Genomic DNA, 16,797 nt, shown 5'->3' with positions numbered 1-16,797 from the left:
TGGTCTTCCCTATAAAAGTCCCAATTTACATTGGGCGAGTTTACTTGCGGCAATTGTCATTTTGTTGGAGAGAGAGGTGAGGGATATGGTAACCCTTTGCCTCTCAGCACCCTCTCTCACCTACAAACTGACAATTGCCGCAAGTAAACTCGCCTAATGTAAATTGGGACAAAGGAATTTCTACACCAAACGTGTACAGGTAATTTAAGTTGTAAAGTTGTTCATTCTTAATTGACTTTTCATATAAATTTGTTGTTTCTTCCAAAGAGTTCGGATAAGTTACAACTATCATATATTCCAATACATACATATATATACAAATACATATATGTATATAAAGACATGCATGGGTATAATATGCTAGACTAAATATCATTTTTATTCCTCAGACATTGTTTAACGTAATTATTTTCACATTTGTTTTAATTTTAGTTAAGGTGCATTAACCCAAACATATGTTGTACTCGGGTATTATCTACAGTATGTAATTTTTAAAATTAACGGTTATAAGTAAATATTATTCCTAGTGTGACTATAACACTATTTTTTTTAAATAATAGGCAATTACAACAACAGCAAACATAAAGATATAAACTACATATTTTAATTAATAAATTAAATGAGATTTTATAGAAAAAGTGATATCTAGCGAAGTCAACAAACATCCAACCAATAGGCTACAATCGTTTCGCTGGTGGTTATTCAGCTCATCAGGCATATCTACGGTGACCAATATTTTTTGATGAAAAAAGAGTACACATACGAGGGCTACTACATAAGTTTCTGGGCTGGACAACAGCTGAACATTTTCTAGCATAAGCGTACTCAGTACGGTTTGACTACCAAGTATTGCGTTTTTTACAGGACTTGAAGAATTAATTTGAAAAAAATATGGAATTTACATGTGAACATTTTCGTCCGAAAATTTTTCACAGTTTTCTACGTGATGACGACGCGATGAAGCAACATCCTATAGTTAGTAGACAATAGGAATTCGTAGTCTGAGTTGGGGTCGAGCAATTATGCTGTAGAAGGAGACTAAGTCGAAAAAATAACTTTGCTCCAACTCCGTGCAAAAGTTTTGTTCTACATTTACCAAAAATGAATTTCAAGAACTCTTTTGGTCCAATTAGTACTCTAAAGCAAACTTAAAATTCCATGACAATCGAATTAGATTATCAACTTTAGGGTGAATTTGGGAGCTGGGTCGATTTCTCAATATTCGATAAGAAATGTATTAATATTTTGGAATATTTGTTTTAGATCCCAAACATTCTTGATCTAGAATATGATCGATGATATTTAAAGAAGATAATGATCTCAAATTGCTCATATTCCCGAGCGAAAGCCTGGCCACGTCAGAACCTGTCACACAGAGTTTCAAATTTCGGCGATCTTGTATTTTTATTATAATCGTAGAAGTTTTCAAAAAGAGGTTTTGTAGTTGTGTTTTTTATTCGACAAATGTTCTTTTCAAGGAACACCTCAGAAAAAGGCCAACATATAGGAACAAATTGGAAACTTGTGTATATTTTATTCATATTGAGTGCTATTAGAAATAATCCTCGGAGTCGACTCTGGAGTCGGAGTCGTAACAAAAATGGCTCGACACGTAAAAGGTTTGTCGTAAAGTAAATTGAGTTTTTGTGAAATTGATTGTAGAGGAGCTCTATCCTTCCCGCTCTGTACCAAATACTCAATATATTTTACGGCAAACTTTATACGTTTGTCAGACCAGGTGACACGTGCCTCTAGTTCTGAAAGTGGCGTCCTCATTGACCGTGCAAAACGTAAAGCTCTATCCTAAAAATTCAATTTACTTTACCGAAAATTTTGTACGGGTGACTACTGACATAGCTCTGTGAAAAAACTGGTTTAATGAATTCAATCGTGGTGGACGCTCGCTCTACGAAGAAACTGCCGTTGTGACAGAAAACATTGATGCCGTGAATAAACTGATAATGCAAGATCGCCATGATGCAGGCATCCTTGGACATTTCTTTTACCGGCTTACATTCCATACTGTATGAAAACTTGGCCGTAAAAAATGTTTCTTATCGATGGATTCCGTACCGATTGGTGCAAAAAATTTCAAAAAAATACGATCGGGGTATAAGCCTTATACGCTACGTATAAGCCAGAAGCAAAACAGCAATCGACAGAACATGCTGTTGACACTCTCAAAAACCACGTTTTTGAGGTGTTTCAATAGGAGAAGAAAAAGTGTTTGAACAATTGATCTGAGCACGTGCAGAAGTGTTTAAAACAATAAACAATGATTTGAAACGACTGATTTCATTTCAACAACGACAATATTTGGTTAAATTTCTGCCTAAGTCTCTCGGGTTTTATTGCATTACCTTGGTATTCGCATGTATTTTTAAAACAAATCAAAAATAGAGGACATAGAGTACATATGATGAAAATAGAGGACAAATAGAGTACGTTGAAAAAATAGAGTACGGACACCTAAAATAGAGTACTGTCCTCTATAATAGAGTACGGTTGGTCACCGTAGGCATATCAGATGTGGTGCTAGACAAATCGTCGGTGTCATGCTTAATTGTTCCATACGCCATTTTTGACATTTTGAGATAAAGGTGCGTTACTAGGTTTTAAACCGAGCTCTTTCGGATTTTTTAATCGGATTTCTTCTATCTCCTATAGTTTTGGAGATACTAGAATGTCAAAATGTTCCATATCCGCTTTGTTACTCAAAAAATCTTGTCTTTTTATTCCATATCCATAAAGCCTGGTGTATGGAACAAAACAACTTTGAATTTTTTTTGTTCCATATCCTTGCCGTGAGGCGTATGGAACAAAAGGAGACAAAAACGAATTGTTCCGCATCAAAAATTATTGCGTTTGGAACAAAAAATTGCCCAATTTTGTCAAGTTAAGAGCTATGTGGCGTATGGAACAAATTGTTTTAACGGACTGGGTTTAAAAACTGAAGAATAATAGTTCTTAAATCTAAATATTTTTGAATATTGTATTGTCATATGAAATCTACAATTTATTTTCGACCAAAAAGATCTGTTAAACAAAAGAATTTCCTCGTTTAAAGACAAGATTTTGATGTAAGTCCACAAAAATATATGCAGATACGTTCACTCGTCTTGAAGGTTGTGTGGACACCGACTACAAAAATGGTATTTTGAGAAAAAAGCGTTTTTCGATCGATTATCAAAATAAGCAAAAAATTGTGATAAGTGGAGGCAACCACCTAAATAAATGTTAAGGAAACCTATAATAATGGCCATTAATGTACTTATTTTCACATATAAATTTTTCATTTAAAGCCCTGAATTTTCAACTCCACAGTAGCACTTTATATAAGGGAGGTGGAACACAATTGATAATAAGGCAAATGGCGTATGGAACACTTAAGCATGACACCGACGAAATGTTGACTTTGTTTTTAATTAATTGAATTTTTAATTGAGCTATCAAGACCCAAGGAATTTTGTATTGAAAAAGAGAATTCTAGCGAAGTCACCACACAGTGGTGGTTTTGATTCAGCTCATCAGGCATATTGAATGTGAATGGCTGGAAGACAAAGGCTGAATTTGATAACTTCTATTTATACAACCATTATTACAAATTTTCAGATATGAAGTATTTTTGAAGCCTTTTTTACTTATCAAGTCAACCTAGTGTCTTTGTCTAGAAACCTTTCTCAATACACACACATTTACAATTGAATATGGGGTTTCTTCCTGAATTGTACTGCCTTGCATTACGGAATTTTGATAGATTGGCAGTGTCTTAGAACGCTAAGACCTCGAAAACATTGTCCGTTTGTTGGAGAAGACCCAAGTTCAAACCTCAGCCGGGGCAGGTCCCCTCCAACAAACGGATAATGTTGTCGAGGTCTTAGCGTTCTAAGCCAATGCCAATCTATCAAACTTCCGAAATGGAAGGCAGATGTGCTCGCAAAATGATTTGATTTTTTTTTTTTTTAAAAAACAAAGGTTTTTACCACATACCAAAATGATTGACTGGCCGAACTGAGCCGATCTGGCTGTGTGCGCGTTTGAACGTCCGTAACGCTATAAGTCGAAATTTTGTTGATCGGAAATACCCTTTTATGGAGGCTATACCAAAAAGTGGACCGACTAAGGGGCTCTAAAAAGATATAGCAATATATGTCAATAAACTCCGTTTTTTTTTCATTTTTTCGATACGATATTATTAAATTACAAAAAAGCGTTAAGTTTGGCCGGGTCACACTTGTTATACCCTCCACCAGGGAATATTCTAAACTAATATGATATAATTAGTTTTCTTTCTGTTACGAAAGTACCAATGTCCAAAATTTGGTGTGGTGTCATTTGCAACAAATTCGCGAAAGTTACAGACCGTTTTTAATGACTTTGCATTAACAACGGTCTGTAACTTTCGAGAATTCGTTGCAAATGACCCCAAATTCTCTTGTCCGATAGGTACAAAAAATATAAACATAAAATTCACGAGTTTATAAAGAAAAACCAAAAATTGCAATAGTGTCAAAAGTTCCTAATATGCTCCGAAATGCGCGATTTGAGATCAAATTGGTCCAGAACGCTTTGATAATGATTTTAAATTAGATTACAAAAAAATAAAAATTTTAATGAAAAGCAAATATGTTGGTATAACAGATAAAATTAAAAAATGCATTTCTGAACTTCCATGCATTTGGTGCGGAAACTTTTTTCGCGATAGAGAAAAATTGACACCGTATTTCATAACAGTTTTCCATGCTCTACACGGCTATGTGGTGGTATTTTTTTGGTTATAGCCCTAATGAACAATATATATACTTTTTGAATTTTTTCACCAAAATGATTTCCTGTAGTGAGAATGAATGCCAATTAATTCCTAAAATAACACTCATTCCTTTTTATTATGAAACAAGTAAGCAAAGACTATAGTCGGACGGGGCCGACCATGTGATACCCTACACCACTAACCCTGGAAATTAACTTTCAGCGAATCAAAATTCATTTATGGAACAAATAAAGTTATTGTAAGAAATAACTTTGTGGATTCTGCCACCTTATCACATCAAGCTTAAATAATAATATAATAATTGTTCCACAAACATCCCATAAGGGACAAAGGAGACTTCTCTCATATAAATGAGTACACCCCGATTCATATTTCCTGATATGGGGACCTACAGTTTATCGCCTAGTTCTAACGGCGTGCCCTAAGCCACCACTTGTAGAAAAGTTTTACATGACTGAAATACTCAGAAAATGTCGCCAACATTACTGAGGGATATTTTCCCACCGTTACCCGGCCGGAGAATCGATCAAAGGTGGCGAAATACATCTTAGTAATGTTGACGACATTTCCTGAGTATTTCTGCCATGAAAAACTTCTCTACAAGTGGTGTCTTAGGGCACGCCGTTCGGACTTGGCGGTAAATTGTTGTATGTACAAATCCCTAAATTAAGCGCCAGGAGGAGGTCAGTGGGTGCCTTCACCTTCACCAAAATTAATATTTCAAAAAAACTTTAACGATAGCGACACCGAGTACATTTTGCAAAAAACGTGGCGAAGCGACCCCATGCTGCAATATATATCGCACCTGTTCAACAAAAAGGTAGTAACTCAAACTTTCTATTTTTCAGTAGAGACAAAAAATTTTGGTACATAATTAGTAGTATGAAAAGTGAAATACCGGTATTTTTGACGAAAGAATAGACAAAGAAATTCCAGTAGGGTAGGGGTAGGGTAATTCATTTTCTTAATAAAAAGTTAAAATTTTTAGTTACTACCCTTCTGTTGAACAGGTGCGAAACGTATAACAAATCCAATTGGACAATTAATACGCCTGGGCTCCACGTAATTCGCAATAATGCACAAACTGGGAATTTCTCTGTCATGATAGACACAATTATAGCATGGGAGGAAAATGTGGTTCTCTACAGAAAACCCACTTTATATTAGGCAGTAGCCCCGTTATCTACCAAACTCACTATTGCAATTTGTATCAGTGGAAAGATCAGTCGTTCTTTTTTTCATATGCAGGCTACTTCCCTCCAGAAATTAAAATATGGACCAAATGTAAAATGTTTATATTATTCATACAAAAGTAATGGTCCATTTCACCCGCTAAATAATATCAGATCATCATCCAAAATTATATGCACCTTCTTCGACCTAACGTCTTACCTCGTGCAAAATTTCGTGACTATTGAGTTATAATTGCGACCTCTAGCGTGTTTATTATTACACTACAAATAAATAATTGGATATATAAGGCTGTAACTCTGTTATCTTATCATGTACACCAACACAATTGGCATCAATGGAAAGGTCAAAAGTTTATTTTCCAATTATATTTTACTTACCCGGAATATGTCTTCCAAGAATAAAGATATATGATGTATATTAATAATTTTCACAATTTTCACACAAAAGTTGTGGTCCATTTAACCCTCTAAATATTATCTGATCATCGTCTCAAATTGCAAGCTTCTTCTTCGTCATATTCCCTTAGCTTATTTCAAATTTCGCGTTGATCGGATTATTATTGCCACCTACACGGCCGCAACAAAATTGGATAAATATTATGTTTTTGGTCCATTTCACCCGCTAAATATTTCACGATCATCAATAAAAATAGGGATCTATTCTGGTCTGAACCCGACCTCCATACAAAATTTTGTGATGACTGGTTCATAATTGCGGCCTGGAGTTTGATTACAATTTATAATGGACAGACGGACGGACGGACACACATCTCAAAATCGCTTTATCTCGTCGAGATATGAAGATTGGTATACCACATTGGGGGTCTCCGACGATATCGCGGTGTTACATGAATTTTTACCAAAACAAATTTATAATACCCTTTCCACATAGTGGTGTAGGGTATAAAATGGTTCCGCACAAACCACTTTGATTTTTTTTGAAAATATGCTATGAAAGAATAAAGTTATTCTCAAAAAAATTATTTCCTGTTGCACGGATGAATGACATTTTGCCTATTAATGACTAAACTAACTTTTATTCCATTTAATATTTAAAAAGGTCCCGCACAAACCACTTCTAATTTTTATGATATATGAAATAAAGTTATATATAATATAAAATGATATATATGTAAAAATACGATGATAAAATTGGTGAGAAACAAACGGTTAGGTCATTTTGGTTATGTGCTGTGCCCTATAGGTACGTTGTTTCTAGTTAATATCGACTTACAGCGACTTCAAACAATTTTCAAAATTTCCGAAAATGAAAAATATTAAAAGCCTTTTGTGCGGAAGCTTTTATTATCGAATCACTTTATAATAAAGATTTTAGGTAATCTTAGGTAAAAACTCATCAAAATATCATACAGGGATACGAGATGGTAAAAAAGTCACAACCCTAATGAACAATTTTCAAAAATGCTTTTGCGATGTTCTAGAGAGTTCTTAATTATTGTCTTGCCTACAATTGGTGCCTTAGTATTGGATCGAAAAACGTGACAAAAGTCTGATAAAAAACTTCAAGTCAAAACCGGGAGGCTCTATTTTCACCTTAGACGTACGAACTTGTGGACATTTTTTGCTCAGAACAATCCCAGGAATCAGAATAGCGAAGCGCCCCTTAAGAAGTTCAAATCGCCTTACCAAAGCTACAATTCTAGGTGGGAAAGTTTTTTGACCAAAAACCTAATATTATCTAATACGGTCAACTAATGTCTTAACAAAAACCTGAAATCGGTGGTACTGTTATATGGGATTATACCAAAACATGGACCTATTGCTGCAATTTTTGGTGGAGAATATTTCTGACCACTAAGAATCCCAAAAAATGTGCCTAGAAACATGGACCTATGTCCACAAATTTTATGACCAGAAAAACTCTAAGTGCCAACATATTTCTTATTTGGTCTGAAATGTAGCCAGGTCCGTATGTTGTAATCACTCCAGGGTCTGCAATAATTGGGACAGAGTGCTAATATTTGGCGCCCGAATATTTTTTTCCGAAGATGGGCTATATACGTTTTGGTATAGCCTCCATATAACGGTACTTTACCTCCTGATTTAAAGCTAAATTGTTTGACTAAATTAAGTGGGGTTCTGAAGTTCACAATGACCTAAAAACTTCTCCACCAAAAATTGTCAACATAGGTCCATGTTTTGGTACTTTGAGGAGTTTAGCTAAATTTTGAGAATTTGGAGGATTTTAGCTACATTTTTGGACCGAACTACTTTTAATTTAACATTTGAGGTTCCCAGTGGTCACAAAATATCTCCACTAAAAATTTTCAATATCGGTCAATGGGTTGGTATAGCATCCATATAACTGGCGGTAATTTGTCGCTTGAGGTTCCCAATAGTCCCAAACTAAATTAAAATTGTCAAAATTGTTCGATGTTTTGGTATAGCTCCCATATAATTTTTAACCGAGCTAGACGTAATTTGACATTTGAGTTTCCTTGTGGTCACAACAACTCTCCACTGAAATATTCAATATAGGTCCATGTTTTGTATAGCCCCTATATAACCGATTGTAAGTATTTTATTTTTATTTTATTATATTGAGAATGTTAGCTACTTTTTGACCGTACTACATGTGATTTGACATTTGAGGTTCGCGGTGTTCACAAAACTTCTCCACCAAAAACTGTCCAAATAGGTCTAAACTTGATTGTAGACATTTTCGATACATTTTCCGGCGATATTTCTGCATTTGGGTATGGTCATAAAATGCCTGCACCTAAAATTGTGGACAGGAAACAAAACTAAGTAATTAATATTTTATGATGGGAGGTATAAAAACTTCGGCCCGGCCGAACTTAACGATTTTTTAGTGGTTATTAGATAATAATAGGAAACTTTTTGTACGTTTGTTTGTCATTTATGAACTCGAAAACCGCTGAACAGATCTTCCTTAACATTTTAGGATATATTGCAACATAGCCTGAAAGTAAAAAAAAGTAATTTTTGAAATTCCGCGTTGGTCTGGAGATATAGCTTCAGAATCGGAGATACTTCCAAAAAATTTAGATTTTGCTATAAAATTTGGAATGTGTAATTTGGCCTAGAAATGAGTTTGCTAAATTAGATTGAAATCGGTTTAAATTTGGATATAGCTCCAGTATATATATATATATATATATATATATATATATATATATATATATATATATATATATATTCGTCCGATTACATGTATTTGATGCACCAAACACGCTATATACGCCCGAGTTCAACAATATTTGGAATGTGTGACGGAATTTGGCTTAGAAATAAATGTGCCAATATATATCGAAATCGGTTCAGATTTGGATATAGCTCCCCATTTACTTATCTTCTTTAGGCTCAGGTAGGCTCGATTTGTCGATATTAAGATTGTAAGAGTATATGAAATTTGTATATGTCACCCACTTAGACGTACTTAAAGTTGGGAAGGATTATGGAGGAGTGTTACTTCCTGCAACATACAAAAATACCATAACATAAGCTCCTTACACGGCAATGAATGGGTAGAGAACACTTTCATAGTTTGCCGGCAGTGGATAAAAATATAAAAAATATAACACTGTGTGTAAGTTTTTGAGTCATATTTTATTAACCATATTCTGACACCGCAGCGTGAAAGAAGACCAAAAAAGAGAAGACACGTGTCTCGCCGTTTTTCCCTATCTCATCAACTTTCGCGGTTGTAGGCCTCCAAAGGTTTGAGGCTTTGATGTAAAAAGGGGCCCATTTTTCAAGAATATATCTTCCAAACCGTTGGGAATTTTGAATTTATCTCAGAGGCAAAGTTGTAGATCTTGTCTTAAGGAACAAAAATTGTGAACACATATAATCCATCAAACTTCACCTGCAAGGTCAAAATCGCCAAGGTTAAATTTTTTTTAAATTTTTTTTTGGGTTTTGGTCTGCAGCTATCAAACCGATCAAATTTGAAGCAAACAACCAACTACAAAAATGTACATCAGATCCCAATAAACAACTTTCTAGAACATATGAACTCTGTATAGACGGTTCTTAAAGGTCAAAATAACAAAGCAAATGGGATTTTTATCCTGTTTTCTCTGGTTCTGGTCCACAGATACTAAACCATTCAATATTCAAGAAAAGAACCAACTACAATAATGTAGCAAAGACATAAATGAACAACTTTCTGGAACATGCGAAATGTCTATGAACGGTTCTTAAAGCTGAAAATAGCAAAAAACTTTTAAAAATATTCAATTTTTACATTTTTTCTCCAATTCTGGTCCAAAGATACTTAATCGCCCAAAAATTACGGATACCATCAACTACAAAAATTTACCTTAGATTTCAATAAACAACTTTCTAAAACATATGAATATTCTAGGAACGATTCTTCAAGCTTAAAATTCGATTATTTTAGATCATTCTTTCCTGTTCAGGTCCGTAAATACCAAGCCTTTCAAATTTACTTGAGTTTTTAACAGTTTGTTATTTCCAAACCTGAGCAGGGGGAATGTTAAAACTAATTTAATTGTTCTTGAAATTCAGCCGTGAGAATCATTCCTAGAATCTTCATATGTTCTAGAAAGTTGTTTATTGAAATCTTAGGTAAATTTTTGTAGTTGACGGTATCCTTAATTTTTGGGTGATTGGGTATCTTTGGACCAGAATTGGAGAAAAAAGTGTAAAAATTTAATATTTTCAAAAGTTTTTTGCTATTTTCACCTTTAAGAACCGTTCATAGACATTTCGCATGTTCCAGAAAGTTGTTCATTGATGTCTTTGCTACATTATTGTAGTTGGTTGTTTTTTGAATATTGAACGGTTTAGTATCTGTGGACCAGAACCAGAGAAAACAGGACAAAAATCCCATTTGCTTTGTTATTTTGACCTTTAAGAACCGTCTATACAGAGTTCATATGTTCTAGAAAGATGTTTATTGGGATCTGATGTACATTTTTGTAGTTGGTTGTTTGCTTCAAATTTGATCGGTTCGATAGCTGCAGACCAAAACCCAAAAAAAAATTTAAAAGAAATTTAACCTTGGCGATTTTGACCTTGCAGGTGAAGTTTGATGGATTATATGTGTTCACAATTTTTGTTCCTTAAGACAAGATCTACAACTTTGCCTCTGAGATAAATTCAAAATTCCCAACGGTTTGGAAGATATAGTCTTGAAAAATGGCTCCTTTTTACATCAAAGCCTCAAACCTTTGGAGGCCTATAACCGCGAAAGTTGATGAGATAGGGAAAAACGGCGAGACACGTGTCTTCTATTTTTTGGTCTTCTATCACGCTGCGGTGTCAGAATATGGTTAATAATTTTCGTGTTGCACAGTGTAATTTTTAGTGGAGATATTTGCTATATTTTTATATAGGCGTGAAACTATCCCTTTATTCTATATTTGGAGTTTTATTGTAATCACATTTTTATTGACAATATTTAAAGACAGTGCTCACTTGTTTTAGAGATATGTTGAACCATAGGGTGTGCTACTGTAGTGCATATCGAAATAAATTTAGTTTACACCATTACTTCGCTTTCCATCGTTAAAACGTTCCAAAAAACACGACTCAAAGTGAAACGGCCCAAAGCGAATTATGATTTTCAATGGAAAACCATGTAAAGACTTCGGTTCCAGGGTTAAGAAAAAGCTACTTCCTTAAAAAAAAGGAAAGAAAATTTCTGTAGTAAGGCAGTTTCCTTTCACTACATATTAGTCAAATGGTTCTTGAACAGGTTTTTTCAACGCAAAATTTCCTTGAAGCACCTGATATTTCCATCCCCTGGGACACTCCTTTCTCAGTCAACATCGTTTTTATATCCACATTCTTTAGGCTAATGAGGGTATGTACACTTTGATACGACCAAAAATGTGCCTCATCGAAATAATGGTTTTAGGCTCCAAATATTTTTGAACGAAATGATTTTCAGATAATTTGAAGTCGAATTAGTTCTGTCCGTCCGCCTGTCTATCTGTCGGTCAGGCTGGCTGGTGCGAACGAGATCTCTCGAACAGATCAACAGATTCGAACCAAATTTTGCACTTCGTAATATTTCACCAAAACTTATTTTAAATTCGACAAGTAAGAAAGTATCAGTCGGTTGTGCTGACGGAGATATACCCTCAGCAACTGACAAAAAAAAAAAAAAAAACAAACCAAACGCAATAAAATATATTGATTTTGTATCATGAGTTTGCTTTCAAATCTTCAGTTACAACAATGTGGGGCTACACCAAATCATTCCCAGCAAAATTTGAAGGAAGGGGTTCCATGCGATGACGCGATTTCATGGCATCTTTTGCATTGGTTCAAACGAAGTCGTGAAATATCCGATCTTTTCATTAGCATTTGAACCATTGCAAAGGAAGTCGTGAAAGATCCCATCTTTTCATCAGCATTTGAACCCATGCAAAGGATGTCTTGAAAGATCCGATAATGTCATTGCAAAGGGTTGGGTATATCCCCCACAAAACTTCAACATTTTCCTGTCAAATGGAGTGAACGATAAATTTCGAATGGAAAAATCTTTTTGATCTAAATTTTGCACATCTTATTATTCCTGCCAGATATAGATTGGGTTTGAATGTGGACTATATTGGGTCCGTCCTTCGGGTACATCCCACACGAAATTAGGAAAACGCATTTTGAAGACTCCTCGCCGATTTATGTATTTTTTTGTAGAAAGTTGTTTTCACGGTCCCTATAACAAGGTAACAATTTTTTCCGGTGTAAAGGCATACTTCATAATGGCCCAAAAGCTCTAAAACCCCCTCTGTCTAGTGTGCAAGATAACTCTCAAACTACTTCAAAAACTCCTTAAAAACTTAGTTTAAGGTAATTTAATATTTTGCGATCCCTATGAATCAGAAATTTGCTTACCTACAATTTTTGGAATACGTTAATGATTTGGTATAGCCCCACATTACGGTACCTACAGATTCCACGTAGATACCGTACCGTATCAACACGTGATACGAAATCAATATATTTTATATTTACATATATAGGCCGAGGGTATGTATCCGTCAGCCCAGCTGACTGATACTTTCATACTTGGTTTGTAACCAATCTGCAAGCTTCGTTAATAAAAGACTTAGCTTTAGAAATATTTTTGGAGGTTAAATTTTGTTCATTAGACATATCTATAGAACGGTACCTCTTAATGCCAACCACTATGCATGCAAGATGTTTAAAAACCCCAAACGGTGGTTTGATGAACTTGTTCTACAACAGACACAGTTTTCGCATCAACTAATAAATTAAAAAAAATGGTATTAAATAGGCAATGACGCAACTTCGAAAAAACGCAATGTGAAACTACCCAAAGCGAGGTCTTGGTGTACATAGTATTTAAAACACTACTTCGCTAATATTTAGATTGATTACTTGTATAGAAATTTCATTGTAGCATTTTTCCCACCGATATAGTATATATTCCAAAACAAACCAAAATCTCTCGGTTCAAAAATTAAAATCATTTCCAAATATTACCCTCTATATAGTCATTCAAATACTCTAGATAAAAGTTTATTCAATGCGGTGAGAAATATCAAAATTTAGATGAAATGATATTGCGGATGAAAGTCGTACGCTATGTTGTGGTATCACACATTAAAAGTTAAAGCAAAACTTTTACACGATTGGAAATTTAATTTGGATCAAAAGTTCTAACAATATGCCTAAGCAAGAAGAGTGTCTACGAATATATAATAACTAGATATAGGATTTTTGCATATTTTTGAAATTTCAACCAATTGTAACTACGTTATTATATAGAATTATATCGTTTCAATGATAGAAATTCGATGTTATATTGAAAATGATCAATAATACGTACAAAGCTCCAACTTCTATTGTTTAATAAACGAGTTATTTGCACTATAATTTTCAAAAATATGCAAAAATCCCATGTCCAATAATAACTAATATAACTAGTCTAAATACATTTTAAATATATTTTTTATAATTTACCTTCATATTTATGTTAATTATGTGATTGCGTGTGTATTCCTCTTATCCTTATAATAGAGTATTTTGTATTTATGGCACAAACTGTACATCGGAAGTACTTCAAACGTATTCTCTATCAAATATTCACAAAACCATTTTACTTTAAAAATCAATTTTTAATATTACTTTAGGCATAAAGCTCATTTATTTTTGTTTAATTTTTATTATGTATTTATGTATTAATTTTTTTGTTTAGAATTATATTTTATTTTAACACACAAATACACACATATTTTTCGAAAAACTTTCTAGGAATTTTTTCAATACTTTTTTCCTTGTATATACATATTTTGTTATTAGGAAATCTTATGAATATTAAATTACACTAAATGCCGCCATTAACACACAGACAGACATTGTGGCCACACGCACGCACACACAGCTTGTCACCAAGCGTTTTATTTTTTATTGTTGTAATTATGCTAATGACAACAAATACATAATCAGAATAACAACAAACTTTTTTTTGACACTTTCAAATGTAATGGATTTTGCAAGAATTTTTCATTTTAATTTTAATCACTTTGATTGTTTGCTTTGAAATATAAAGGCTTCGGGAAATAATTTATGTATTTGAACTTTAAGCCTCTTTACAGAATTCCAAGAAAGGAATTTTTTATAAAATATTCCTCATGGACACTCTTAGGTATGAGCCTATTAGGCTAATAAAAATACATATGTATATCAATGATATTTGTTGTTATCTTTTGGCCTAAAAATATACTCATCAGACAAGGTTTAATATTTATTGTTGATTGAATTGCTACAAAATGATTTTTTCCAAGATATCTTGATAGGCTTACGTATTTATGGCAATTTCATTTTACACTTTCTTTTCTTTTATTCACAGAAATTCGATTGAATTATATGTATTTTTTCTCTCAGAATTTATCATTCATACATAATCACTATACATATTAATTATCATCACCATAAACACAATAATGATGTTGACTATCACACGTAGAATATTAATTGTGCGCTGAATACCGTTACGTTCGTGCAAAGGTGCCTCGGACTGTCGTATGTAAATGCGAGCGTGTGAAAAATATACAACATCTACGCTACTTTCTGAATCAATGTTACGCTTCTACTGATTCCATGACAGGCCTTGCACTTGTTCTTTGCCACCATCACACGAACAAACAGCTCCCCATCATCGGGCGGCCAATTGGCTGTGTGTGCGTTCTCTTAACTCTCACACGAACCAGAGGTAGAATAAGTGACAAAAGAGCATGCTCCTTATTTAGTGTTGCCAGATTTATATTGAACACATGGATGATAAAAAGTCCACAAATATTTGAGAGAATGCTTTATAAAAGACATTATTAAGTTTTTAAGTTTTTTTTTATATTAAACTAGAGGACCCGGCGAACTTCGTCTCACAGTCTGTTAGGTATTGAACTTGATGACTTTTGTTCAGACATATAATACAATTATTGCTATCACGTTGCAGAGTATCCGAGACCAAGTGCAAATAATTTTTTGCTTTGAACAATTTAGGCAATTTAGAATCTTTACATTGAGCAATTTTACTTGTGTGAATTGTCAGTCTGTCGGAGAGAAAGGCTATTAAGAGGTAAAGTGATTCCGTTGTCCTCCACTCTCTCCTGTAAACTGACAATTACCGCTAGGAAAGTTGCCTAATGTAAATTAAGGTTAAGATACATTTTTTGAGCAAATAATGCATTTCCAGATGTAAATTAAAAATGTTGAAGCAAAGTTATATAATCACGGCCATGTTCGTTTCACAATCGATGGTTTTCAGAAAGGTTCAGAAGATGGGAACCTTTTTCGTTGAGATTAAATTGTGACAACTTTTACCGTTTTCAGTGCTATAATATAATAATTAACTGAATTTCAACGCAATAATCGTAGTCGCTATCTTAGATTTTTCCACTAAACATTTTTGATGAATCGATTAGAAGGTTAGAATCAAAGATATTTTATAATCGAAAGAAATGCAGGTAATGCCGTGATTCAAGTGCTCAGTTTGGAACTTTTTCAGAAAAGTTAGTCCGATCTGAAAAGACAAGTCTGATCGTTTTGTGGTGACCACCTTAATTATTCGTCTAAATTTCTTCCTGACTTTTTGGTGTACAAAAATGACACTCTTCTCGTGCAAATTCCTGTTATATGCGATCTGCCGAATTCTACATGCAATTGGTGATATAAAATCAAACATTATTAAAATTACTTTCACGCTGGGTTCAAAGACGATTTAGAATCTTTGATGTAGTAAGAGATATTTTCCAAGTAAATAGAAAATTGAACTTGTATTTAATTTTTGCCCAATTATGCAAAGTTATTATTCATCAGATTTTAATTAATGTACTTAATTGAGCCATATGAACTAAATTGTTTTTATTAAAAAAATGGAATCTAGCTAAGAGATGTGTATCACACATCAACCTCTAAGAGACGATCCTTTTGGTAACTGGTTAGGTTTATCGCATCAGACATATTAGATGTGGTTAGACAATTTTCTATATTCGAAATCTCATATTTATACGGACAGTCTTGCTATTTATTTGCATGTACGATTTAAATCTGTTAAAATTAGTTGAACAGTTGATGCAAATTAATATCACCGTTCGATAGAGTTCATTTATCCGCTTAAAGAAAACTCAAGCAATTGTTGCTAATATGGGTAGCTATTGGGTCCGGGATTTCATAAAAGGGGTGGGTCCCTTTTCGTTAAGATTAAATTATGAATATAATTATGAATATTTAATTTATCCATTTGCAATATCGAAATGAATAAACGCTGAGATTTTTAATCGTTTAATTTTATATCGAACATGTGTTTAAATTTTAATAACGCGTGAGTGAATTGGTTATATTCAAGAT

At 33.7% G+C, this 16,797-nt stretch overlaps 1 protein-coding gene across 7 annotated transcripts in view; it reads right to left on the bottom strand.

The window, feature by feature from the left end:
- Positions 1 to 15,048, bottom strand: part of dpr10 (defective proboscis extension response 10) — a 668,864-nt gene extending 653,816 nt beyond the window's left edge. Inside the window, exons 1-2 of one of the 7 annotated variants that reach the window (XM_073981530.1) lie at positions 14,751 to 15,048; positions 13,909 to 14,020 (exon numbers count right to left, since the gene is read on the bottom strand). The gene's annotated coding sequence lies outside the window, so the exon portion shown is untranslated. Of the gene's footprint in view, positions 1 to 13,908 lie in introns of all 7 variants that reach the window. The other 6 variants (XM_073981529.1, XM_073981531.1, XM_073981533.1 and 3 more) reach the window with 6 other exon arrangements.
- Positions 15,049 to 16,797: the final 1,749 nt, after the last annotated feature.

This window comes from Musca autumnalis, unplaced genomic scaffold (genome assembly GCF_047663935.1).
Source record: "Musca autumnalis isolate F117 unplaced genomic scaffold, ASM4766393v1 scaffold_4, whole genome shotgun sequence".
NCBI lineage: Eukaryota > Metazoa > Arthropoda > Insecta > Diptera > Muscidae > Musca > Musca autumnalis.
Note: the sequence above shows the minus strand (reverse complement) of the source record. Positions and strands in the feature narration are given on the sequence as shown.